Consider the following 26,029-nt stretch of genomic DNA (forward strand, 5'->3'; position numbering starts at 1 on the left):
TCGACTAAGGTGAGAGGAACAAGGTTTAGTAAATTCCTTGACAACATTTGCTCTGCTTGTGAAAGGGAATAACTGTGGCAAAAAGCCTTTTTTCCCCTTGTGACAAGAGGACTGATAAAGTGTTCAGGAACACAGTCATAGAATAAATGATGTTTGAAAATAAATTGTAGGTCAGTCTAAAACAAAAATAAAAGACACGTGAAGCTGAATTTTTATTTTTATGTCACCTTTTGTTGTAAAGTTTTTATATCTGACTACCTGAAGTCCAGTGTTGTCTCTTACTATACCTGCAGTTTTGTTTTCATTTTATTTCACGTCACCTTTACTTTGATAATCTGACTCGATAATGAAACCAGCGAGCTGATCTGCCAGCACAGGAAGATCAGTCAGATTTATTTCTCTTGGAGGCGGCGTGACAAGTCTGGATACAAGATGAAATAATGTACCTAGCTCATTATTTTTTGGCAGTGTAGTCATTACATATCATCTTTATGCATTCAATGAGCTGGCAGCTCAGGTCTGAAACTCACAGATGCTCCACACAGATAGGACACACACACACACACACAAACACACACACACACACACACATAAAACCATGGCTGGTGGTAAGAAATCCTTCAAAAGCTCAATTTTTATTGACTTTTTTCCTCTATTTATGCATTACGGACAAAGAGCATTAATCTGTGTTTATTCAACTTTGAATACACCAGTTAGGCAAGGTTAACTTCTTCTACAGGCCACAATGTTAAGTAGGACCACCTTCAAAAATTTAAAAGCTACAGTGAAGGTTAACAGTGAAAAGAAAGTGGCGGCAACAGTGAAGTGTCCCTGCGTAGGCCCTTAAAATAGGGAGGGATATTAAGGTTGAGGTTGATACTTATCTGTTATCATCAAAAGAGAGATATGACCTGGAATATCCACATTTTCAATCGGGTTCAAGTCAGGTCCTGTTGTTATCACTGTGGGTCCCAGTTCTGGTTAACATTATGAGTAATACCTGAGTGAAGCCGGTGATCATACAGTGCTGATCACGATGGTATGATGGTGCATTGCTCAAGAGGTAGGAGGTCAGATCACAGAGATAGCAAACTAGCCATGCTACTGTTTGCAGCTGTGACAACAAATGAGCAGTCCTTATTATAGTTCAAAAGGGCAAACAGTGGAAGCTATCTTTATTGTGCTCGATGCAACAAAACCTGACAGCTGATTCAAACAAATCGCATTTGTCATCCATCATCTGTGACAGCAAGGAGACTTTGAAGCTAAAATAACAAGTGAGTTAGCCATCCTGTTTCAATCAGCAAGAGAGGATTATTGAAAAAATCTGGCAAGGAGGATGGATTACTTGCAGGCAAGAAGGCTGCTGATATTACATTAGGTTATACAAAGTTTTGGACACTTGTAAACTTATCATTAACTTGATTTTCAGGGTATTGTTTTTTTTTTTGCACTCAAAAAATTGTCAACACCAAAGGCCAAGAGGCTTTGCCCCTAAAATGCTAAAATTCTTTGTGAAGTGTTAAGTTGACTTGCTTGATTTAGTTAATTTAATAACTCATTGCGTAGCCATGGTAACACAGGTTAGCTAGCAAACAAGAAATCAAGCATGTTCTAAATACAAAAACGCTTCAACTGAAATGAATAGACTAATATATTCACTACTTTCTAGCCAGCTTACCAGGTTAAATTACTTTGGCTATGTTGAGTTTAATTGATTCAAAATCAAAACACAATTTTGTTGCAAGAAAACACTGGTAATTAACAAAGTTAACAATGTGTGTGTTCAAGGGGTGTGTTTATTCAGTCTGTACAATTTGGTGGTTGTGCTGGGAATGTTTTGTGGCCACAGTCAAAATCTTGTTTAAAATCTTAGGGCCAGGCCTGGCTCCAGCTTTCAAGTAATGAAATTAAAACAATGAAAACGACGTCTCTGGTTCAATTCCAGGTCGTTTTGGGTTCAGGCCGAATTATTTGGACCTGTGAAGACCTTTAAGATACACACAAAACATGTATAAGTAATTGTATGGTGTAGCAAGCCTTCAGAAATCACCCAGCAATATGAGGACACACACACACACACACACACACACAGCCATCTGCAGGACTCAGCACTGGCAGCGCAACAGTACACACCACCTCACCCTTATGTTGAAACCAAATAATAATTAAACTCATTCAACATGGATGCCGCAGCAGGTGCAACATGCATAAATACATAAATCAAAGTGACTAAACACCTCTTACAGCCTGTCTACACAGGAGCTGTTTCAGCCTTGTTTTTCTGTTGTCCATCAAACCTGCACTGGATGCTCTTTTATTTTAATCAATCCATCTGTGTACACTGGTTGCTGAAACAGCTCACAATTTACCACATAAATGCACCTCAAAGTGTACTTGCAATAAACTTTATTAAAGATGCAATGTTTTGGTCCTTGTATACCTGATGAGGGACCAAGGCATTATGTTCAAGGTCTAAGGACCATAACGTTGTATCTTTATTAAAGTTTACGTTACGTTACGCTAAGTGTGAGTTCTCTCATCTCCTGCAAAGGAGCACAAAACAAAATGCATCTGGATGTGACTGGACATTGCTGAATGACACATGCAAGTTGGGGCACTGCTTGGTCCAATTTCAAGAAGAAAATCTGGCAGCCTGTTGACAAATTTCCCTAACCCTAAACAATACACTATAATGTGCAACATACTAACAGAATCTTGATTCATATTAGATCAGCACAGCCCAGTTTGACAGTTTGATCCGAGTTTTGTGAGCCAGGAATGTTGCCCTTGAAATGCATATCTCTGACCTGTGACTTTTCATATCTCTGTCAGTCATCGAATCAAACCCACCCAATATTAAATAAATATAGTTGTGACTGGTCCGGCCAGCTCCAAGAAATCTCTCTGAACAGCAGGATGGATGTATGTGCCAGAGCAAATACAACGTGAGCTTGCAGATTTGTCTGGTTCCCGGATTCCCAGCAGCCCATAAACACAGATTTTCTCCAACAAAAGGCTACACTTGTCAGTTTGTAGGTGAATTGCATGAGTGATTGTGTAATTAAGGTAGAAGCGACTTAAGTTTTATTTTTTACCCCTGTTGAGGCCCTCCTAGGCCTTGAGCTCAGGTGCACCACTAACACCCTTTGATGATGCTGAGACCCCTGATGTTCAGCCCGCAGTTCTCAGCATTAAAAAGGAGGATTTTTGGAAAGACTCACAATTATACATAGTTTCTTGCCTCTGTCACTTGACAGTAACTGGGTTGTTTTTGTTCATTTCTTTTTCAGAGGCACCTCATGTCACGATAGGCATCGCTAATGATTCATTTAAGATGGCTAGAGCAGTCTGTTAGAGACACTGCCCCGCAAAAAAAAAGTGACTTTCTAAAGACGGCACAGGCAGAGACAGGTCATTATGCTCAATTAGAGTCCCATTTTAAGCAAAGAGCCATCTGAAGAGACGATTACAGTTGATGTTTTGACAGGAGTTCTCTTCAGATATGCCCTCTGCTATAATTGCTAATAAAAGTGGTGTTCTGTTTGAGTCAAGCCGCAATTAAAGTCAGAGAAAATATGATCACTGAGTGTACTGCCCTGTCTCGTATTTAGTCCGGTGGAATTGAACTGAGACTTTACTGGATGGACTCCATTTTGGTTAAAAGAAAAAACAAAAAACAAAACAAAATTAACTAATGTGTTGAAATAACTTGTAGCCTTTTGCCTGTTTGTCTTCAGCATGGATGTATTTTTTTTAATTTTATTTTACTTTTTATTTTGTGTATGTTATTATGTATCTTAGAGCTAAGCAATAATTCAATATTGCTACTAAATATATAGATAATTACATTCTGTTTCTGTGCATTGGAACTCTATTGCTGCTACTCCTCTACTGCCACTTCAGTCTACTCAAGACCAAAAATAGAGCTAGAACATGTTTAGGTATGGACGACGACTATAGAGCATTTTGTGTTTTTTTTTTCTCTCGGTTAAACCACAGGTTCAAGCAAATGACAGCTTGAAATCAGTGTGGTATTGTGGCCGAGTGGTCTAAGGCCATCATTAACTCCAGTTACTTAGAGTATCAGCCCACAATCTCAGGGTTGCAACAGAACACTGCTGAAGTGACTGCCGGGGAGTGGCCATTGCTTGCAGAGGCAAAAGTTTTAGCGCTTAGCTGAGGCTGTGACTCAGCCCCTTTAAAGTTCACCAAAGTTGAACTTGATGCAAAATCACAAACTTAATTCACATATGTGTGACCAGGCCCTTATTGCAAAAGGCTAAGGAAAGTTGTGATTGTATCGGACCTGTGTATTTCATGGAGTGGAAGGTGATGAATGCCTGACTTTCACTCTCCTTCCCCAGCAATTTCTTCAGAACAAAAGCACCCAAGTCATTATTATAAGCCATATAGCTTGGAAGTGTATTTATACTCCAAATACGGTAACAGATAAGAAATTAGTTAAACATCACTGATTGCTAATTCACACCCTCGCAGCAATGAGCGAGAGCAGAGTGGCGCAGTGGAAGCGTACTGGGCCCATAACCCAGAGGTCGATGGATCGAAACCATCCTCTGCTAATGAAAGAAGATGTTGCCAACCACCAGGGCTCAATCAACTAGGGCTGGGCAATTGGACAAATGTAGTGACAACGGCCTCATCACTGGTTGCTCTTTTTTTGGCCAATATTTGTCATTTTGTTAATGTAATGGTCTGCAGAATGACAGCTGATGCTCCACATCGTGCTTTTATCCAGCAGCACAGTACACATCCACTGAGCCGGACCATGAGTGCGCTGAGCTGGGTGAGGAGTGAGAGGGAAACAGCCTGCAGACTTAGACTCTGCACTCTTTTCACGCCATGGATTAAGGATTTAATTCGACCAAACCCGAGCTGATGATTGTTGAAAGAGTGGACCGACCAACAGAAGTGCTTTTTGTGAGTTTTACATGCTTTCTGTTGAGTTCGAATCAAGCATGTTTTACAAGGAGTTTATGAGGCTCACCTTAGTTCTAGAAGCTGAGGTGGTGTGGCTGTATATGTCTGTTTATCTCACAAGAGAGATTCCTCCTCCATTACACTTTGTGAGGTTTCTCCTTTTTGCCCATTCATTTAAATAAATGGTCTAAAGAGTGTCTTAGAGTGTACAGATGGTTAGTGACTTTGCTAGAGTCCTGCTGTGGGCAAGTAACCTCCAAGTACCTGCTGGATGATTTGCAAAAGCATTGTGTAATGGGCAAAAAATATATTTATTAAAACTGACAGGTGTGGGCATGTGTAAAGACTGCAGACGGGCAGCCAGGGAGAACGATAATTTGTTGTTTTTTAGAGAAATCAGAAATGAAAATGATTGTGTAGTATTTATATTCACAAATACAGGAAAATCAGGTCTAATCAGGCAGGATTTTATTTTATTGTGAAAACCTTTAACACAACCTTTGACCCCACATCCTTTCAAACAATGGGACATCACTGTTTGATCTAACAGCCACGAGGTTAGCTAAAGCTCTAGCTAAACTGGATGACATAGAGGCAAAAAGAGTCAGTGGAGAATGCATTGTTAAAGGCCAAGCCAGATGTTTGTGAGAATTTTAGTACTGTCATTGGCTTTGTTGCTTGTAAAAACCACACCAGTCCTCACTATGGAAACATGAACTACCAGAGTGCCCCTTTATTGCAATTCTCACCTGTATTATTGATTGGTTTTAAGGTATTGTCAGCCCATCGGTTTCTGTCGTGTTCACTTCTCAGAATTCACTGATAAATTAGATTGCTGTTCTGTAATAACCTGACATGTTTTACAACTTCAGAAATCTAATAAAATGCATTTTGTTGCAGAAGATTTCTAGGCACACTTAATGACTACAATTATAAAATCCATGATAACTCTTGAATGCAATTATTCACACAAAATAACTCTTCATTTGTTTTGGTTACGCTGGAAAATAAAACGTGCAATATTTCCATATTTGAAGGAAAAAATAGACTTTGTTGAGTCAGATAAATGCAGGTAGCACAAAAACCATTTGCAGCCTTGGACCGTAATTAAGGTTTTCCATGGAAAATGTGTTAGTGCAATATTATGTGTGTGTGTGTGTGTGTGTGTGTGTGTCATGTATACAATTAAGTTGGGTAAGGCAGTGAATCCAATGTGGTTTTATTACTTCTCTTTCAGACAACCCTTCCTTGCTGCCCAAGGGAAGGTGACTCACACACAGATACATAACATGACCCAGAAGGACCTGCAATACAACTTAATCCAGTGTTAATCCACATGTCCACACCTTGTGTGCCCCTATCTCCCCTCTGTAGCCTTTACATTCGACAGCACAGAGCTAATCCTTGACTCTCAGAGTCAAGAAATGAGATACGGCACAACGACCCAAATGTCTTTAGGTATGTTCAACAAGCAGTGAACTCTGCAAACTGAACTCCAACTGAGCAACCTTGAAGAGCCAGGCTTCCAAACCAGCTTTGTTCAGGTCTGCTCTTAGAACATTTTTAGACTTCGCAACTTGCACAACGTACAAGTTGCACGTCTGTTTACTTCCTGTCAATACTATAGGAAAGTTACCTTCACCTACAAACTTTCTTTCATCCTTAAGTTAGCTACTTCACCATTAACAGTAAGCTTGGTGCATATTGTTAGTAGTATAGTATAGTTTGTTTTGTGTTGTATAACATTTTTGATAATCACCTTAATGTCTTAGATAACTGTTAGCAAAGTTAAATTTAACAGATATAAACACCTATGCCTTCTGCATTTTGGTCATTTTATGATTTATTACAGTGAATACATCACTGATTTCTCCTTCAAGGATGGAAAGTAAGTAAACTAGTTTGAAGACTGAGGTAACGTTACAAACATTATGTTAGCTTGTAACACAGATATACATCCCAATACATTGTGTGAGAATATTTTTTGTGGTAGTGTTAGAACAAACCTGCAATTCCCTAAAAGTTGCTGTAAATGTGATTTAGGGTGAATGAAATCTGACTCCTGAGCCCCTTTCTAGAGTATATAAATCAGTGGCTTGATGATCATACAGTTCATTGGTATAAATCATAATCACCTTTCAGTAGATATAGATGAATTCATCAGTGCATTTAACATCACATGTAGTCATTCTGCATCTGTTTTTGTGCAGTAGAACATCTCTTTTTGGTGTGTTGTCCAAAATTCCCCATAATAAATATGGATTTGTTTTTCAGAAGAAGCCTGCAATAAAGTCTGTTCTCAACACCCACAAGGTATTAAGCCACAATACACTACAATTTTTATTTTGATGCTGTTATATTAAAGTTCTTTGACAGAATTGTAATAACCATAAAAGCAGATAGCAACAGCATTCATTGCCTCTTTCTAGTAGTTAATTCAGTATTGTTCTGATGTCGCTGTAGATGCCTTGTTCTACAGTTGTTTGTCTTGCTGAAATTGTTTTATTAGAAGCTACAGGCTAACAAAAGCCTCTGTTCTTTTTTCCAAAAAACTCTCATTTCATTAGCCACAATCACAAATGAAAGTAATTGAAAGTGCTCTTCTAACCTCAGCATTCACAACAGTCAACACATTACACTGTGTTTACTTTGAAAACCTCAAGTTCCTTTGAGAATGATTCACCTTTGTTCTGGCTGTTGGTAAAAAACAACTAATTAATTCATGCTCCACAAGGTACATACAGTATTAATGCCTGTTTACACATCCAGCAGACATGGAGCCAATTTGATGGTTTGTCACATAGAACCATCTGGGAAGTCATCTTTAGAAAGTGTTTGGAAAAGGGCAGGCACTTTCACAAAACACTTGGTAGGTGTTTTGATGTGTATCATGTCTAACAGGGGCATCAAACTCTTACAAAAGTTGGTTGGGAGCATAACAAAAACATCGTTTCCATGGAGAAAAGCTGTCAGCGCCAGTGCTCTTCTGTCGATGAAGAAATACTCTCCAGTTCTCACAGTGTCTACGCTGACGACAAGTCACTTCCATGGACGCTTCGTCACCTGAAACCACGCCCGTAGCTGCCCTTCCTAGGTCACTGATTGGTTGCACCACTTTTGACGGGGACACAAACAGATAGCTTGAAGCCTGGCAAGATAGATTCTCAGTGATCTTGGAAATCCAGCTGCCTCACAAGGTAAACATGGATCAACATTGGCATTAACTTCTAGCAGTGTTTTGCAAACTTTTATTGGGTAGCCAATTGGCAGAGTAAAATGCACACTACATGGACATGAGCCCTTTATTTACCTGAACTCGAAAACATCATAACAAAATACAGCTGGAGTCAAGAAATGTAACTGCCACCTCGTTGATGATTAAAACCATAAACCAGAACAAAACACATTACTAATACTAGCACTAACCATGTACAAAGCCTCATTTTTGATCCACTCCTGTTTGCCCTGGTAAAGTTATATATGTTGTCTTCTCTATCAGTTGATATGGCCTAAGTAACAGTCACCGCATAAGTAGTAGTGGTATTAGCAGCAGGAATACTGATAATAGTACAAGCAGCAGAGGCAGCTGTGGCAAAGCAACAAATGTATACCTGTTTTCCTGCTGTTTGAACTTGAATCACCTCACAGCGACAAAAAGAGTGAAATACTTTTCTTTCTTCATCTTGCTCTTGTTCCCATTTCCAGTCTTTCGTTCAATAACCAGCTCCCCCAAGGTGACCCTCTCTCCCCTGGCCTCCTCCGTCCTTTTTTTCCACCCTCCCTCTTTCCATCACACACTTCCCTAATACTCTGTCAGTCATGAAAGAGCCTGCCGGAAAAAAAGGGCGAGAGGTGCGCCCGTATGTGTGGGCATTAGCTGGTGTTTTGTGTGTGCACGCTGTTCGCATGAATATGAGGAGGAAAGCAGTCAAGAGGCATCAAGAGGGGGAGAAAAACTGAAAAGAGAAAGAGACAGGAGCAAAACAAAGTGAGGAGGAAAACAGACAGAGGGAGAGGAGAAAACAGAAAGAGAAGATTAGGAAATGATTGCTCAAATCACAGGTTACAGGTTGATGTGTTGTCAGGTGCTGCTGTTAACTTGTCAGTCCTCATGGGCCTGGACATAAAAAGAATCCACCTTAAAAAACTGGTTGTATTTAAGGGGAAAGGCCTGATGTCTATTCAACACCCAAATAAGAAATTTAGTCAAATAACTACTCTTGTCAAAATAATCCTAATAATCTGTGTTCACTTGTGCCCCAGGCATTACCAGAATATAAAAAATAAGGCTAACAGGTATTGATTGAAAAAAGCTGTGGACAGTGTGCTGCATAAAGTATCCATGTTAATCACCACATTTGAATTAATTAGATCTGGATTTTGTGTTGATGGAGGCTTTGTAAACCCAAACCCACTGTAGTCTTCTAATCATGTAATTTAGGACCATATTAGTAAGCATATGAAAATCATTAGAAATCAGATTTAATCAAAATTTGAAATAATGTCATCAAAGTCACGTCTTTGTGAGGATTCGACAGCCTTTGACTGAATCTGAAATCCTGGTGTCAATTATCTGCCTGTCAGTCTCATGCTCCATTTTACTGTCACTCATTGTCAAGACCCCGTTTGCTGCCTCGGGAGAGAAATCTACTCTTTTTCCGGCAGCGAACTGTGGCGCAGACTTTAGGTGCTCACTCACATCCTGACTGCTTCACAACAGGACCGCATCATCTGCAAAGAAGCAATTCTGAATGCTGACCGTATAATACATTTTATTACATGGGTTTGGTCAATACTCAATTCTGATTGATCAGCTGCACTTTAAGGTCTGTTACTTCTGTGATCACTACACATTATCCCTTTCATGTCCAGCACCTGGATGCTATACAGTGTGATGCAGGACCCCAGCATGAAGCAGATGGATCTTGAATCATCCTTAAAGGGTTTCTTTCACAATAATGATGTGCTCACTCACACATTATCATGCTTTATAATGCTTACTAAGTCTGGTAAAAAAACTCATGGATCTAAGTTTTTAAGGCGAGGGCAAACTCCCATCTCAGATGTCAAGAATAAACTTTGAAGGTCCTTCACACTTTTTCTTACTAAATTCTAAATAAGTCAGATATGTAGCTTAGAGCAGAAATCCTGCTCCCCGAGGTTCTTCTGAGTGTTGTTATCCTGTTGTGTCAGTATGAGACAGTACGCCCGGTGCCCAACTGGATTATTCAGGTGCTCCGATAAATCCCATCATCACCACGGCCTCTTCCACTGTACGGTCAGCCAAGGTCCTAACGAGTGTCCCTGGCTAGAGTTTGGTCTCTGCTGGCTTTTTATAGCCGTGTCCTGCCTCTGAATGGCTCTGGATTTATGTGTTGCTACATAAGCCTTTTCTCTCGCTCTCTCCCTGTGTCACTTTGTAACCTCTCTTACCCTTTTTTTGCTCCTTCGTACCACTCCACACACACACACACTTTATTTTATTTCTCCTCTCAGTATTCATGTAGTGCAGCATATGCTTTTCTCCTTCTATATTTATGAAGTGTTCAATGGGCCCTCATAGTCTCAGTAGTAATGTATGCGTCCTTTACACGTCCATTAAATGACCTCAAACACACACACATATTCACGCACATATTCACACACACAAAAATACCATAAAGGGTTATTCACCTTTTCAAAGAGAATTCAACATAAAGGGTTATGCCCAGAACCGTCTGTGAAAGGTTTCACCCAGAGTCCCCTATGAGAAGTTCTACTGAGAGCCCTTCTATGGTGTAATGGTTCCACCCAGAACCCTGTCTTGGGGTTCTATCCAGAACTGTTGCACTCTCTAAGGGTGCTAAAAAGAACCGACGCAGGGTAATCGAGTTAGAAGCTTTTTATATTCCAAGAGTTTTGTCAAGAACCTGCTATGGGAGTTTTATTTGGAAACCATGAAGGGGGCCTCACCGAGAACTCTATACATACTCAATGGGTTTTATATAGAACCTGCCAATGGGGTTCTACTAAGATCCTATTTATAACCCACTGGTGTTATCTATCTAGTTCTACTAAGAACCCTTTTAAATTATAGTACAAAGACCCCATGAGGAAAGAGTCCGCCCAAAATTTCTACAATCCTTGAACAACTTTTTTTTTCAAAAAAGGGTTCTTTGGATGAAAATAGTTCTTCATGGAGCCTTCAGTCTCGCAAAGAACCTTGACAAACCCTTCCTTGAAAAAGGGCTCCTCAGAAGCAAATGATTCTGAGTAGAACCTCAGCTTTTTTGGAACCCTGATTTCTAGGAGTGCACCTAGTCGGGGTAAATAGATGAACAGACTGTACCCTCTCTGACAGACCTTACATGATGTGTGTGTGTGTGTGTGTGTGTGTGTGTGTATGAGGTGTCCATTACTCTGAAAGCTTCCCTCCATCTGATTCACAGTGGTTCTAATGATATTTAACCTGCCAGGCCATTTTGAAAATGGGACCTGGCCGTAAAAATACCTGATGTATGGTCCCATCTGTGTCACCCCTTCACACACACACACACACACACACATGTTAGTACTGACACAAACAGCACAATACACACTCACACACATGCAAATCACACACGTGGAGTCATGATCTTGAGTACTACTTTACCCTTGCTGCTTTTATCATTAGCTCCAGCCTCTATCTGCCACGGGGGTGAGGGCAATCCATTCATTAGTTTCTCTTCTTAACATTATTAGCGATATTTCACCTCCACCATTATCTGCCCTGTAGATCTGCTCGCCCCAGCTGGATTCATAATTAACCCCCCAGCCTCAATACTGATATCTGCTAACTATGATATGCTCCAGCAAAGCGAAGCTTTCATCACCACAGTCCTTTTTGGACTTTTTTTTTACATTTTCCAGAGATGTAATCTTTATGAAGTTGCAGATTAAAGATTTGCAGTTTAAACTCATTCTGGTAGAAGAAACTGTTTGATCGGTGAGTGTCCATTAGGAATTTTTCCCCAGCGTCAATGAAATAGTAGTTCAGACTTGAGTTTTGTCTCTGAAACTGCCTTTAGAATGAATTGACACTGACAAATGTATTCTTATAGATCTATGAAACTGTGATTTGTATGGGTAATTTTCCATTTTTGTCAAGGAAACACACACCCATAGCATGCTAACTCAATACAAATACTGTCATCATTTTCTCTATAAACCAAAACACAGCTGGTGTTAAGATGCAAAGTTTCACCCTGGAAAATGTGACTAAACATCTGTACAATGTTCACATTATTGTCAATTAAAATTAAGTTTCTGTCAGGTTGCAAGTCCCTGTTTTCAATTTTCCCTGCATATTACAGTTTAGCTTACAACAATGCTTTCAGCTACCATTGAGGGATATTGAATATAAAAATGAATAGAGACCATCTTTGGATGGGTTTTCACCAGCTGTGATGTCCATCAACATGTTGATGTTCTGACGAATGAGCATTCAGTAGTCATTACTACATTATTACGAGTACTCAGACCCATTTTTTAACTCGGCCTTTATTTTGATATCTAACTATGCACATAAGTTTTGTGACAAAATATGTCCACAGACAGACAGACAGATGTTTGCCATGATGACTCACACACAAACTCCCAAGGTGAACCTTTACCTTATGGCTTATAATGGACAGGAACGACTGAAACAGAGATATATTGATTCATGACTTAAACTGAATGTGGGCCTGGGACATAAAGTTGGGGGTCAGAAACCCCTGCCCTACTTTCTACCCCACTAATTCCAGGGCCCTTGCTTGGACCACATCCATCCACTGATCTCAACTACACACGTGTGAAGTGTCATAAGTGCATACTGAACACAACTTAGAAAAAAAAACTGAAACTGACAACACTACTCGAGAATGCAAATACAGACCAAGACCAAGAGTATGTAAGAGGGAAAAGGCAAATTCAAAGCTTGTGATGATAGTTTCATGTTGATCTTTGGGAGAGATTAGACCGCTCTAGAGGCATACCAGCTGTTTGCCAAGGCATTATTGACGCGGCCGTGCATGTAGTGATGCATCACTGTTTGATTGACCCCCAAGTCTGTTCTTCAACAATCAGTATTAACAAAAGAAAGCTCATCCCAAAACTACAGATGACTTCCAGATGCTGATCCACTGATGTCAGTACAATAACAGTACAATGACTTTCTGTATTCCTGTAATGTTTTCTTTGTGCATTAAAACCCACTTGAGTTTTATTTTACTTCATAATGCTAATGCTAACAGAATATGTCCTAATGTCTCAGTTAAATCACACTTTGTGCTTCCACACAACATTAGCCTCACATTCATTGTTTTTGCAGCAGCTCTGGGCTTCTTCAGATGACACCAGATATCAGACTTTTGTCTGTGATGCTTCTTGCTTCGGGCGAGAGTTGTTCATGTTCACAATTATTGATTTGGCTGTCTGTAGTCATGTAAGTAATTATATGATCATTAAATGTGAGTGCTATCAGGCTTCATGTTGGAGACTGAGGCTGGATCTATCACTATCTATAAAGGTAGAATATAACAGGACCAAGTGTCATTTTGTCAACACAAAATGCAATCGACCAAATTAAGGCTTTCACAACTGGTCAATATATGAGTTTGGATGAAAAATCAACACAGTGACAGATTAGTCAGTTTTGTTCTGCCATAGTAGTGGGTGCCCAAATAGCTTTTCTCATGAGCTTATGAGGAACTAATGGATATGTCAAGATGTTGCTACACATGCAGAATAAGATGGACAGCAAAAAGGGAGGGGTATCGCATTTCATTGTTGCGGGGGACAATGAACAGAAAAATTTTTAAAGAGCGTCTCCAGAAGGGAACATTGAAAGTGTCACCCAAAGTACATTTAAGTCATTTATGTCCAAAAGTATGAACAAAATCACATCATGACAGGGATTTTAACCAGGTATCCTGATTCATAAATATATGTTGGACATGTTTAATAATTTATTTATATTAATGGTTTAATGTCTTGTATCTACATAAATACAATTACAGCATAAAACTCTGACATTTACAATCTAGATTTAACCATTTATTCACAGGAGGAAGAAAAATACACTGGACAGCAAGTAATTAAACTGCTGGCAGTTCTGCCCTAAAGGCAGAAAGCAAAAACTACAGAGGCAGTAAAGTTGGGAAAATCTGGTTTGTGTGACAGATAGAGAGGTTTACTTCAAACTGAAAAAGAAATCACTCAGATTATACATTTCTATGACAATATGTTTTAATATAAATGTCAGAAATTTCTGAGCTCAATTTTGACCAAATAGTTTGTTATTACATTTTGCCTTTATTGGGAGGGGATGATTTTAACAGTGTAAACTGCTTTAGGCTGCATTTTTCTTTAATTCTCTGTAATATGGGCCTAACCTAAATTCACAGGGCACCCATGATCTATCACTAATCCCAACATTAAACCTAAATTCAAGTTTAAACCCCCAGAGTGGAAGCAGCTAAATACCCTCACTCTGGAGGATTTTCTCTCATTTCTCTGTTAAGTAAACTCTCGTAAGTATTAAAGTTAAAGAATGCACACATATTCACACACAAACATACGTGCACTTACAGCACAACTCCACACTTTGCTCATATGTGCACACACGTTCCCCCATACACACATACTCACACCTTACACACACACACACACACGCATACTCTCACACACAGCTTTGTGCATATACACACCCACTGCATCAGCATGCAGCATGTATCTGGAAGCCTAAAGGTTGGCTCTGCCCTCAGGGTTGGAAAGATTATTATGGGCCAGAGAGTGAGAGGGAGGCAGAGACGAGCCTGTGAATCTCTGGGAAAGGGAGCTACTTCCTAACAAATACTCCCAATCTAACCAGCCTGACTCATTTTGCCTCAAGTTAAATGAATTAAGGTTCTACAGAAGTAGCCTAATAGGCTCAAATGGAGCCTTTTCTCAGTATCCATTTCTCATTACTGTATTCTCTGCATGCATACCAAATAATTGCTTGGGTACAAAAACCTGCTGTTCAGGTATTTTCTGTTTCATGACTGTCTGTTCTAATAATTCCCTTAAACTACCCTGTGGAATTCTCACTGTGGCTGTATGCTGTGGCTTTCATTGGAAAAATTATCACTGGAGGAACAACCTCTGTAAAATAAAGCTTTAGCATTCTTAAATAATAGACGCAGTTTCTTTCTTATTTTATAAACTAAAGTGGCCTTGAAATGAGCTGCTTGAGCTTATTCAAGCATTAAATAATTCAGCATTAATGTAACGGCAAAATCTAAGGAGCAGTGCTTCCTAAATTACTTGTCCTTAACCAAAGTGGTTTGCAGACCCTTCGTGAATTGGTCAAAACAGGATATCCCAATGTGCATATTTAGCTAATTTTGTGGTACTGGGGTATTTTTCTGTGTTTTAGCCACGCTAGAGGCATGGCTTTATCGTGATGCCTGTATATTAGTCAGGCTACTACTTGGTTACAGACTGAAATATCTCAACAAATCTTAGAGGAATTTCCATGAGATTTTGGACAAACATTCATGGTCAACCAGAGGATGAATCCCAATGGCTGTGGTGATCCCCTGACTCTTCCTCTTCCTTCAAGCCATTGACATATGTGCTTCAGAGAGAAAAATCTCAATAACTACTAAATGTATTGTCATTAGATTTCCCACAGATATTCAAGGACCCACAAGGATGAATTCCAAAGATTTTGGTGATCCTATGACTTTTTTTTATGGCACCACCAGCAGGAGTTTTCTCAGTTAAATGTCTCAACATGTACTTGATACTCACATAGTCATAGAAACACTCATGGTTCGCAGGTAATTTATTCCAGGGGTTCTAAAAGTTTGATGACTGAGTGCCAATTTAGAAAGCCAGCATGTGATTGAAGGCCACACAGGAAAACCTGTGAACTGTATCTGTTCCCCAAGGTATAACTAAGTGAACGTTGATCTGTTTTTCCTAAAAACACATTTTCCCCACATTTTGATGGCTTTTCCATCTCAGTTCCACATTGAACTGTTAAGTTGTCCACCGAAATACAGCACTTACATTGATGACAGACCGTAATCCCTGTGAAACTTGGCAAGGTGCCACTATCTAGTTGCCATGCAACCAGTATCTTTTTACAATTTGTCAGCACTAAACTGACAAACAACTAAGGGGGTGCAGAGATTGATGAAGTAGTGATGCACTGTATCAAATGTAGGCTACTGAACGTGAAAGTATTGAAATGGAATGATTAAAATGTACTGCATGCATTTCATGTCACATTTGGGGAGTGTTTCTGAGGGCTGCCACTGGCCCACAGGCCACACTTTGAAAACCCATGATGTTCCAATGACTTGGGTGATCTCTTCTACTGGGAAGACATTTCAAAAACTTTTGGGTGGATTGCCATCAAATTTGGTTGAGACATCAGGATGAATTTTAAATCTTCAATTCACTGGCCTTTCATCTAGCACCATCAGCAGGTCAAAATTTCACCTAATAGAAATCTTTACTTTGACTTAACTAAAACTTAGACGGTAAAGATTATACCTACTTTACATACTAGCTCATCATTGTATTGACTTACCATGGAACATGGAAGTGTCAAAAAACTACAGTTCCTCAAATGGCCTCCTGAGTCTCCACAGACCCAAATATCAAAATGTCCACCCCTACAGCAGAAATGAGCGTGTTTACAGCCTGGTGCAAAAATGGTTTTCGTCTCTATAGCTGATTTCCCAGAATTTTTATATAATTGACCTGTTAAATTATATTGAGGCTTAAAATTATGCCTAATTAAAGGTGTGCCCCTGTGAGTGATGGATGGGTGCCATCACAGTCTAATGCTGTAGTTTTTCAATTCATGCATTGCATGTCAGTTGGCAGGTGGTAAACATTTTGCCAAGAAATGGTGCAATCTGACTGTTTTCATTATTGCAATGTCAAAATTTAGACAACAGGAAATTATGTCAACTGTGATAAAACAGGCCCATCGTCATCACCAAGTCCAAACTGGTAAAAGGAGAGGTTCAGTCAGTTTCACACGTGTAATGAGACGGTTTATTTAGCTAATTAATTCTACGCTCCTCTTGTGGCTACCGCTATTGAGAGGCTTACTCTATATACCAGCTGCCTGTTTTCACCTGCCAGCAAAGAGTCTCACTGGGAGGTCACAGCGCATGCACAGGTTCACAGGTAATCTTCCTGCATGGTCCCTCACTGGCTTCCCCTCCATACGCTGACGGTTATGTTTGTCGGAAAACTCGATCAAGCCAAAGGTGCTGAGGCTGGGGATTGAACCGGGGTCACCGCAGTGTTTTCTCCCTGGATATTCTGTTTGCATTATTTAAAATTAAGCCCAGGCATCCATAAACTTGCCTTAAAGGAGAGACACCCCAACCAATCAATATGTTCAAAGAGTTTCTTGTAACTTTTCTGTGTGATATCCAGTTGTGTGTTTTGGTTGGTTTTGTTTTAGAAAAATATCAGCTTTCTTTTCCCTTTTTACGAATTCTAAGGAAGACACATCATAAACATCTCCTCACTCTCTTTCTTGCTTCATTGTTTAATTGACAGTTATTGAGAGATAATTCTCTATCCTGAAGTTGCCGTATTTCCTAATAAAGCACTCTGCAGCAGTGCTGAGCTGTGTGATTTAGCACAGATAATTGTAAACAGCATGTGTTCATTTAGCCTCTTCCAAGGTTCATACTTCATTAATCTGACTCCAGCTTTAAAGTGGCACCCACACGCACACTGTCATTAAGAGGCAAATATGGATGCCCAAAGATGTTGTAAACACACACACGCACACACACACTCACTGTGCTTTAATTTAGCATATAAGACAGCCAGCTTCTCTAACACTGCCTGCTTGAATGCATAATACTTACTATATAACTTCTCTAGTATTTAATTAAAAGCCAATTTGATTATGATGAAGGTGGTAACTTCTTTTTATTATGAGACATTTATAACTGTTGAGATATTAAAACAATCTACCTACAATGGAGATGAATCGTAACCTTTGTGTGCGACAAGCGAAGCTTAAATGCAGAGCTGACAAGCATTTTATACACTGCAATAGAATAGACTTTTACAGCTATAGCATGTTGGATTTTAATAAAGTTTTTACACAGTTGTTGTTGTCTTTTATTTTTATTTTTTAAGGCTCGTGGACAAGTGCAGTCACAACAAATTGTTGGTATGCATATGTCCACAGAGAGCCACGTACACCCTCTGATGACAAAATTGGCACCACGCAGATCCTTATGCACATACAGATGCAGAAAGTATAATACTGGCTTAAGAATTAATGGGTTACTTACTACTATTACTACTGCTTAGGCTTCTGTTTTCCCAGAGGAATACAGACCATCAACAAAAGCCCTCCATCCTCTCTGGTTTTGTGCCTGTCAGTCCAGTTGCTGACATATTTTAAGGACAAGAATGATTTTGTATAGTTAGGTGATCTATATGTCACTTGTTTGATTAAATGGATGCATGTAAGGAAACAGACCCCTTGCTGAATAAGCACATGCTACAATAACATCTGTGTTAGCAAGCATCTGCACTGTTGATATGTCGTGGCGTGGCAGACTGACCTCTGACCTCTCAGTGCTGAAGGAAAGGAGAATCCACCTCTATGATCATAATAACATGGAATAAAGTAACAGAAAGATGTATAGCTGCTGATGATAGAGAAATGAGAAGGTGAGGGAGAGAAACAAAGAGCGACAGACAGAAAGTCAGAGTGGGATTATGGAAATGTAATATCCAGCTGATAAATCATAGTGACTGTCAGGTGCTCAGTCATCTGATAATGTGACAGACGGAGGCAAGACGGCTTCCTCTTCAACCCACTGCTAATTATAGACACACATAATGAACTCGCATTCTGTGTGCATGTGTGTGTGTCTGAGTGTGTGTGTGAGATCATGTGCAGGTGCGGAAATAATCTTTGTTTGTAGTAACTGTTTTATTTTGGGTGTTTTAGTCTGTTAGCGTGCGTGAGCGTCTTGTCCTCATGCGGAGGCTTGATAAAACTGTACAACAGCGTCTGCTTCTATAAATGTTTGTAAAAAGTCAGTTTGACAGCTGGAAATGTTGGTGATGAAGCCTCAGACATGATGATTGCTGAGCTGACAGTGAAACGGAATCAGTGAGCAAGAGAAAAATGTTTGAGGTTGTATTTGCATATGTGGGAATATCTGTGCTCACTTGTTTCTGGCATCATCTGCAGGTAACCATGAAGTCAGGTTTAACTAATATTACTAACAGAGGACTTCACATAGTTTTTATTTACTTGTACATCTGCACTGCTGGTTTATTTACCTGTTAAAGGGATAGTTCAGATTATTTGTAGTGGGGTTGCATGAGGTTCTTATTAATAGTCAGTATATTACCTACAGTAGATGGTGGTCAACACATCCCCAGTTTGGAGAAGCAGTAGTGATGTTGGTGCAGGAATCTGAGCAATGTGCTCAGTATAAAGTGTACGCTATATTTAGAACATTTTCACCTCTAAACCTTGCTGTCATACAGCCTTTTCCAACAGGAAACTGCTGTGATATGAGCCAAATATTGCTCTCATTTGCTCAACCAGACTCCTTTGGCAAAATCAGTCATTTAATGTTGCAGACCATGGGGGCTGCTGGTTTACCACTGTGTTAGTTGGTTAGTTTTTTTGTTATTATGTGGCTTCAGTGAATTTGCATTAACCCTTTAACACACCAAAGTCACACAATAACAAACTAATTCAGTGATCGAGACAGCAGTAGATGAGCAACTCCCATGTTCTATGAGGTAAAATAAAACATTTTTGTCAAAGGAATTTGGTGACTTTGAAGAGAGAAGACAATAGTTTGACATTGGAATAGGCTGTCTTAGGGCAAAGTACAGCTGTGAAAATATTCAAAATAAAGCGTACACGTAGACAAGGTCAGCAGCAAAATGTCTTGCTACCTAAAAAAAGGCCCACCTAAAAAATGTGAAATCAGTTTAGGTGTATGCTATATTTAGAATATTTTCACAGCTTTACCTCGCCCTATTCAGATGGAAAACCAGTCTTAAACAAAAAAATATCACTTTCTCCAAAGTCAGACAGAAACAGGATTTTTCCTGCCAGGGCATAGGAGTTGCTCGGCTACCACTGCCTCAACCGGTTAGATTGTTAATGTAATTGTTTGACTTTGGTGTTTTAAAAGGTTAGTTTGAATTCAGCAACATCACGCAATAACTCAAACAAACAGATCAAGGCAGTAATAGACCAGCAACTCCTGTGTACTGGGGCAAGGCTGCCTGAGGGCAAGGTAAAGTATTGAAACCACAATCTACTATAGTTAATACACTGACTATGGATCAGAACCTCCTTCAGCCCCACTTCAAATAAAAAAATCCAAGCTATCCTTTTGAATTTTGGAAAAGTTTAAAAATAAAATGAACAAGGATTTTGTTCATGAAGAGGGTTGCAGGCCAAGAAACTGTAGCCACCTGACAAGACTTGAATGAGAAAGCCTGTAAACTGTGGAAGGGTTAATAATAGACACCAACATACAAGCTCAACTTGATGGCACATGATATTTTTTTCATGCAGGGTCGTAGAAGAGGGCATATTTTAGCCTCTTGGGTGACGTGACTCCATCAACCTGTACGTTTTCTCAGTCTACATGAAACCTGGCACCAACATCACTTCTTGACTCCTGAACAGCTACACTTAGATGAGGTCTGAACTCAATCAAACAAACCTAATGTAAAAAGTGTAGTAGAGCAGGTAAGTGGATATCACTTTATCTTGTGGTGTCATGGTTAATGGATCTTACTGGGTGCAGCGACGAGCCATGGTATAAATGATTATCGTTTTTGACATATATTCATTTGGCAGACCAGGGCTTGAAATGCCCTGCAATTGTCCCAAATTATACTTTCAACTATCTCAGACTACAATAATTGCCCCAAATATTCTGAAACTGCTGCTCATTGGACCTTTCTGTAAGACAAGTGCAGGTAGGAGCCAAATGTTACACAAGTCAATCTGTCTACTGAGGGCGCAATGTGAGTGGAAAATACAAATCTAAATGAGCAAATATCTTTACAGGAATGCAGAATCTGATGATATGTGAGAGTTGCAGTAGATAAAGAGATCAGCATCACTCATGTCTGTATATGTGAAACTCTTATTTGCAGAAAGCCCCTTCCAGCACTTCTAAAGCTCACCTAGCATGACAGGCCAAACTATTCCTTTAAAGTCAGAAACAGGCTTAAAGGAGGGAAAGCTACTGTATTTGGAATACATCGTCAATTCCTTCATGAAGGACATACTGCAAGGAATTAAGATCAATACTGTAATCCATATATGGGACATCAGTCTGATTTATCTCTGCTTTTAACTTTAAAGCTACAGCAGGAAAATCATGACAAGTGCTTCTGAAAAGAAGAAAGAAATATAATTACAGCTTCATACATCTAATGGCCCACTCTACCAAACCGCCAAACATACAACTAACACTTCATGTTGACAGGAGCCCATAGATGTCATTTTCACATAGGATTTAGGACTATCCTAAACCGTATGATTTTGTTCCTAAATGTGTAAATTGCGAGGACGAGGTTCAGGGGGTGCAGGATGAGATGGGAGGAACATGATCTTCTTAAAAGTGCTGGTTTCAATCCTGCCCCTGAAGACTTCAGAGTCCTGCTGCAGTAGAGCTTTTAAGTAACAGTTTGACATGCCCTCCTTCACTCGCCCTCGGCACTTTAGGTCACATGAAGGGAGTTGGCTGTGAGGGGAGCAGAGGTTTGAAAATGAGAGAAAAACTGCCCTTGACCAGGCCCATAACTTGAGATAATAAACTACAACTAGGAATACTCATGAAAGTGAGGAATAAAATATTTTTAGTCACTGTGTCTAGAAGTGAACACAGGACCTGCCAAAGATCTCACGAGAATTATCATTTTAACCCAGACCCTTAGAAAATCAAGCGAATCTCAGATTTCCTTCTAGACATAGCCAACAGACACCGCTTCGTCTATATTTAGTCATTTTTTAATTGTTCAAATTTGGTTAGGTGGTTAATAACACATATATCTGTGATGTGTCAAACTCACACGCATTTTTATATCCTTAATTTGAAGTGCTGAAGGAAGCTAGCAAGGGTTTGTTAAGAAGCTGTTGGAACATGCAGGTGGAGTTCATTCTATCCTTCTGATCAGGGTTTGATCTAATCAGTATTGATGGTAAATGAAATTTGCAATTCAAGCAATGTAGATTGCGGGTATAAGCCTGCCAATAGTGGCGTACAAACGTGTGAGTGACCTACACCTTGAACGTGGCAAATTAGCTCCTGGCCGCTAACAGGACTAGAAGTTGCTACCTTTTCTTTTGTTGAAATTTAGACAATTATAATACCAGGTCTCATTGCCCAACATATGCTGTTTTTCTATCAGGACTAGAGGCTTTCATCTAACTTAGTTAAAACACTGCAAGATCATCTGTCCAAATCCACAACCGACCTCATGCTCCCTACTGCCAAGGAATTTAGGAAAGAGAGGCAAGAGCCATCAAAACTGCTCTGCATGCATCCCTGGGAGACAAAACTGTCACAGACGAGCTACTGAGGAGAAAGTTCTAAATGCAAAGCCCCGTGGATATGTGTGCTCTGACTTTTCTGACCCTGATCCAGTTGCCCCTAATCTCCTTCTCATGGGGCAGCTGAATGTAACCGTTCCTCAAGCCAGAGACACATAACTCCTGTCTAAGTTGCACTCCTATCGAAATCCTGGTGTGACAGTCAAATTCTGGCCAACCACTTCTGGACCAAGTACATCAATACTACCTCCACACTCTTTGGTCAAAGTAGAATTGGTAATTGACCCCTAGCTGCCACAAGCCCATTGGAGGTGTCCAACATTTCCTCCAGAGTCCCAATGGAAAAGTTAAAGGAAAAAGGAAAAGCCTTCTTTTATTCTTAGGATATGTGTTTGCAGTAAGCTGGAAGTTATCTGGCTTAGTGCATGTATTTGCAATAAGATATGCAAGTATGCAGGTTCATTTAGTCCTGATCATGTTGCAAAAGTGAGTTTTATGACACCATTGTGTCTGTAAATTAACTCTTGAAAAGAAATATGCAACCCTTTCAGGCTCAAAATACCTTTTAAAAGCTCATATTGTTAAAAATGTGTCAGATTTGTAGCTATCAACTCAGTAGTTGTCAGCCGGGTTTCAACACTAACCAGAGGAAAGTCATAACTCAGATCAGCTATGTTAAATTCACAGCTCATGATTTGATAATAAAGAAACACACAGTAAGTGAAAACACAGTTTCCACAGAGACAAAAGTAGGAAGACCAAAAAAGCATGATCTAAGCAAAAGGAAGTGATCAAAGTTTGATTCAGAGAGCGATCGATTCCTCCATTTGGCAGATGAGGGCCAAAAAGAAAAATACTTTGTACATTTTCTGCTTTTGTAGTGTTTTCTTTTAATGCATGTGGCTATATTGTCTTGGATAATGATTTTTCCAAACAAGCACTCCACAAATCCAATCGGAGAGGAGGCATTAATGATAGTAGAAGAGAAACTAAGTGAAAAGAGGAGAGCTCCACATCTTCGTGAGTTCATGTAATATTAACTAGTAATTAAAAGGGCTGAGCTGACTCAAGGCGAATGAGATGGAAAGAGAAAAGCCTTTATGGAGTGAGCGGTGTGTATCTCACTTCTGTAGCTCACCCCATTAAAGCAGTGTCCAAAGTTTAACAAAGAATGTTTGGCCTTACCTGAGGCCTAGAGCTCATTTAACATCACAAAGACTGAAGTGTTAAGAAGTATGAGCAAAGTTAGCCAGACAGTGCGTAGCCTGGTGGGAGTCAGGTGTAAATTTGTCTTCAAATTAGCACATACAAATGAGCTCAAAACACCTAATATTTAGAGACAAATGAATCATTTGTGTTGATGAATTCCTAAAGTTACTGCAGCAGTAGAAACTCAAGTTACAGGTTATTGTTGTGTTTATTGTTGTTATTTAAAGGTCCAGCATGTAAGATTTACAGTGATTTATTGGCAGAATATGGAAGAAATTGAATATAATATTCATAAATATGTTTTCATTAGTATATAAATACCTGAAAATAAGGACAGTTTTGTTGTTATTAGCTTATAATGAGCTCTTTGTATCTGAAGAGGGTGTGCATCCTCTTCCATTAGCCATTATGCACTGCCATGTTTCTATGGTAGCTCAGAATGGCCAAACCAAACAGTGGCTCGAGATTCAACCTTTTGTGTTTTGCGCAATTTTTACAGCTACTGTAGGTTCTCCCTGAGGAGGGTGTTTGCAATCTGCAAGCTCACTGTTAGATGCCACGAACTCCTGCACACTGGTCCTTTAAAGAGAAATACTTTTGTATAAACAAATGGTCACTTCCCTCCCAGTTTTGAACATTCAGCTTACCCAGTACTCTCAGCCCTCCACACATTCACACACTCACTTCATCCAGCTCTTATTAGCTCTGTGTCCTGGCTATAAGAACAACAACCTCACAACTTTTAAAGAAATGATCAGCATCAGTAGAAACTTCATTCTAAGCAGAATTTCTCCCCATACCCTCCCTCACCCTCACCCATTCTCTCCCTCAGGCAAAACATTTTGCTGACCAAGACCTAGCCAGCCATCAAGAGCTACAATTTCCCCTTTATTCGCAGTTCACTTTATGTCAAGTCTGCTCGTAACGGGGGCCAATAAACTTAGACGTTCTCATTTTGGTCTGGCGAGGGGAGCCCTTTGGGTCGGGAGGCATTTTCTCCAACACTGGGAATGTACACTTTGGTTTCAACTTTTTAACTGATCCCTGCAATGGTTTTCGCTAGCACAGTGGTGACCTGCGAGTGAGCAAAAGTTGAATGAACCAGCCTGAGACTCATACAGCCTACAAGAAGCATGGGATAAATGAAGCAGATAGATTTATCTTCACCTGTGGTATATCTCTCCTCTCTTGACTTAAAGATCTCAAATCCTCTGGCCAGAAGTTAAGTCTCGGTACTGCTGGTATGAACATGCGGTAAGACCCTGGATCTCTGCTGCCTTGGGCCTCTGAGGTGTTAAAGGGACAAAGGACAGATCTTGGGATTTTATATAATAGTTTTAGTACGTGCTGTGGAACAACTTAAACAAAGAAATGAACATTTTGATCTTGAAACCTCTCTTCACATTCAGTTTATAGGAGATGTGAGACACCATGCCTTAGTGTAAGAGGCTGAGACACTGGGTAATCAGAGATGATGGCACATGACCCTAAAGATACCCATCTTTAAACATCGTGGTCATCCAGTTTTCTTCATTAAAAGGTATGTAGTGGATTTGGGCCGCTAATAGTGCTAAGCAGGAGGTCATTGTTTTGTTAGACTACATGATGTATGAGTAATATTCCTAAACTGAGCAATGAGCCAGCAAAACGTATGGAAGAAGATTACTGATAGCTAGCAAACATGAAGCAAATTCCAAAAATGGACTTTATTTTGCTGCAGAAGGAACAGAGGTGGCAATGAAGTACAAATAGTTTTTTTTTTCAGGTATCTGTCCTTTACTTGAGTATTATTTTATTTATTTATTCATGTATTTATTTGTATTTATTTCTGGTTCTTCTAAAGTTTAAACTGATAACAGTTTTTATTATGTGCTCTGCTGATGTAGTTTGAAGTTTTCGTAACGCTATATTACAACCGTTGTGTGTGCGTGTGTGTGTGTGTGTGTGTGTGTGTGTGTGTGTGTGTGTGTGTGTGTGTGTGTGTGTGTGTGTGTGTGTGTGTGTGTGTGCATAAGTGAGCAACTGACCCGGGGCTTATCTGCACTTAATTTGACATACTACTGAACCTATGAGCCTAATTTTTATGCACATTCATATTTTTTTTCAGTGCTCCACATCAGTCATTGTATTACTGGGTCATCCCTTTCTTGTAAATCGGATATCTCAAGACCACCATCAAGGAGCTTCTTTAAACTTGGCACAAACAACCACTTGGACTCAAAGATGAACAGATTAGCCTCTTGAAGTCAAAGGTCACTGTAACCTGTAATGTTCATAACACTGTCATGATCTCAGGAT

At 39.7% G+C, this 26,029-nt stretch overlaps 1 non-coding gene across 1 annotated transcript; it reads left to right on the top strand.

Moving 5' to 3' along the window:
* Positions 1-4,511: 4,511 nt before the first annotated feature.
* On the top strand, positions 4,512-4,583 carry trnam-cau (transfer RNA methionine (anticodon CAU)). The gene has a single exon. It is a non-coding gene; the product is annotated as a tRNA-Met (tRNA).
* The last annotated feature ends 21,446 nt before the right edge of the window (positions 4,584-26,029 follow it).

The sequence above is a fragment of the Lutjanus erythropterus genome, chromosome 5, assembly GCF_056507025.1.
Source record: "Lutjanus erythropterus isolate fLutEry1 chromosome 5, fLutEry1.hap2, whole genome shotgun sequence".
In the NCBI taxonomy this organism is placed as follows: Eukaryota; Metazoa; Chordata; class Actinopteri; order Lutjaniformes; family Lutjanidae; genus Lutjanus; species Lutjanus erythropterus.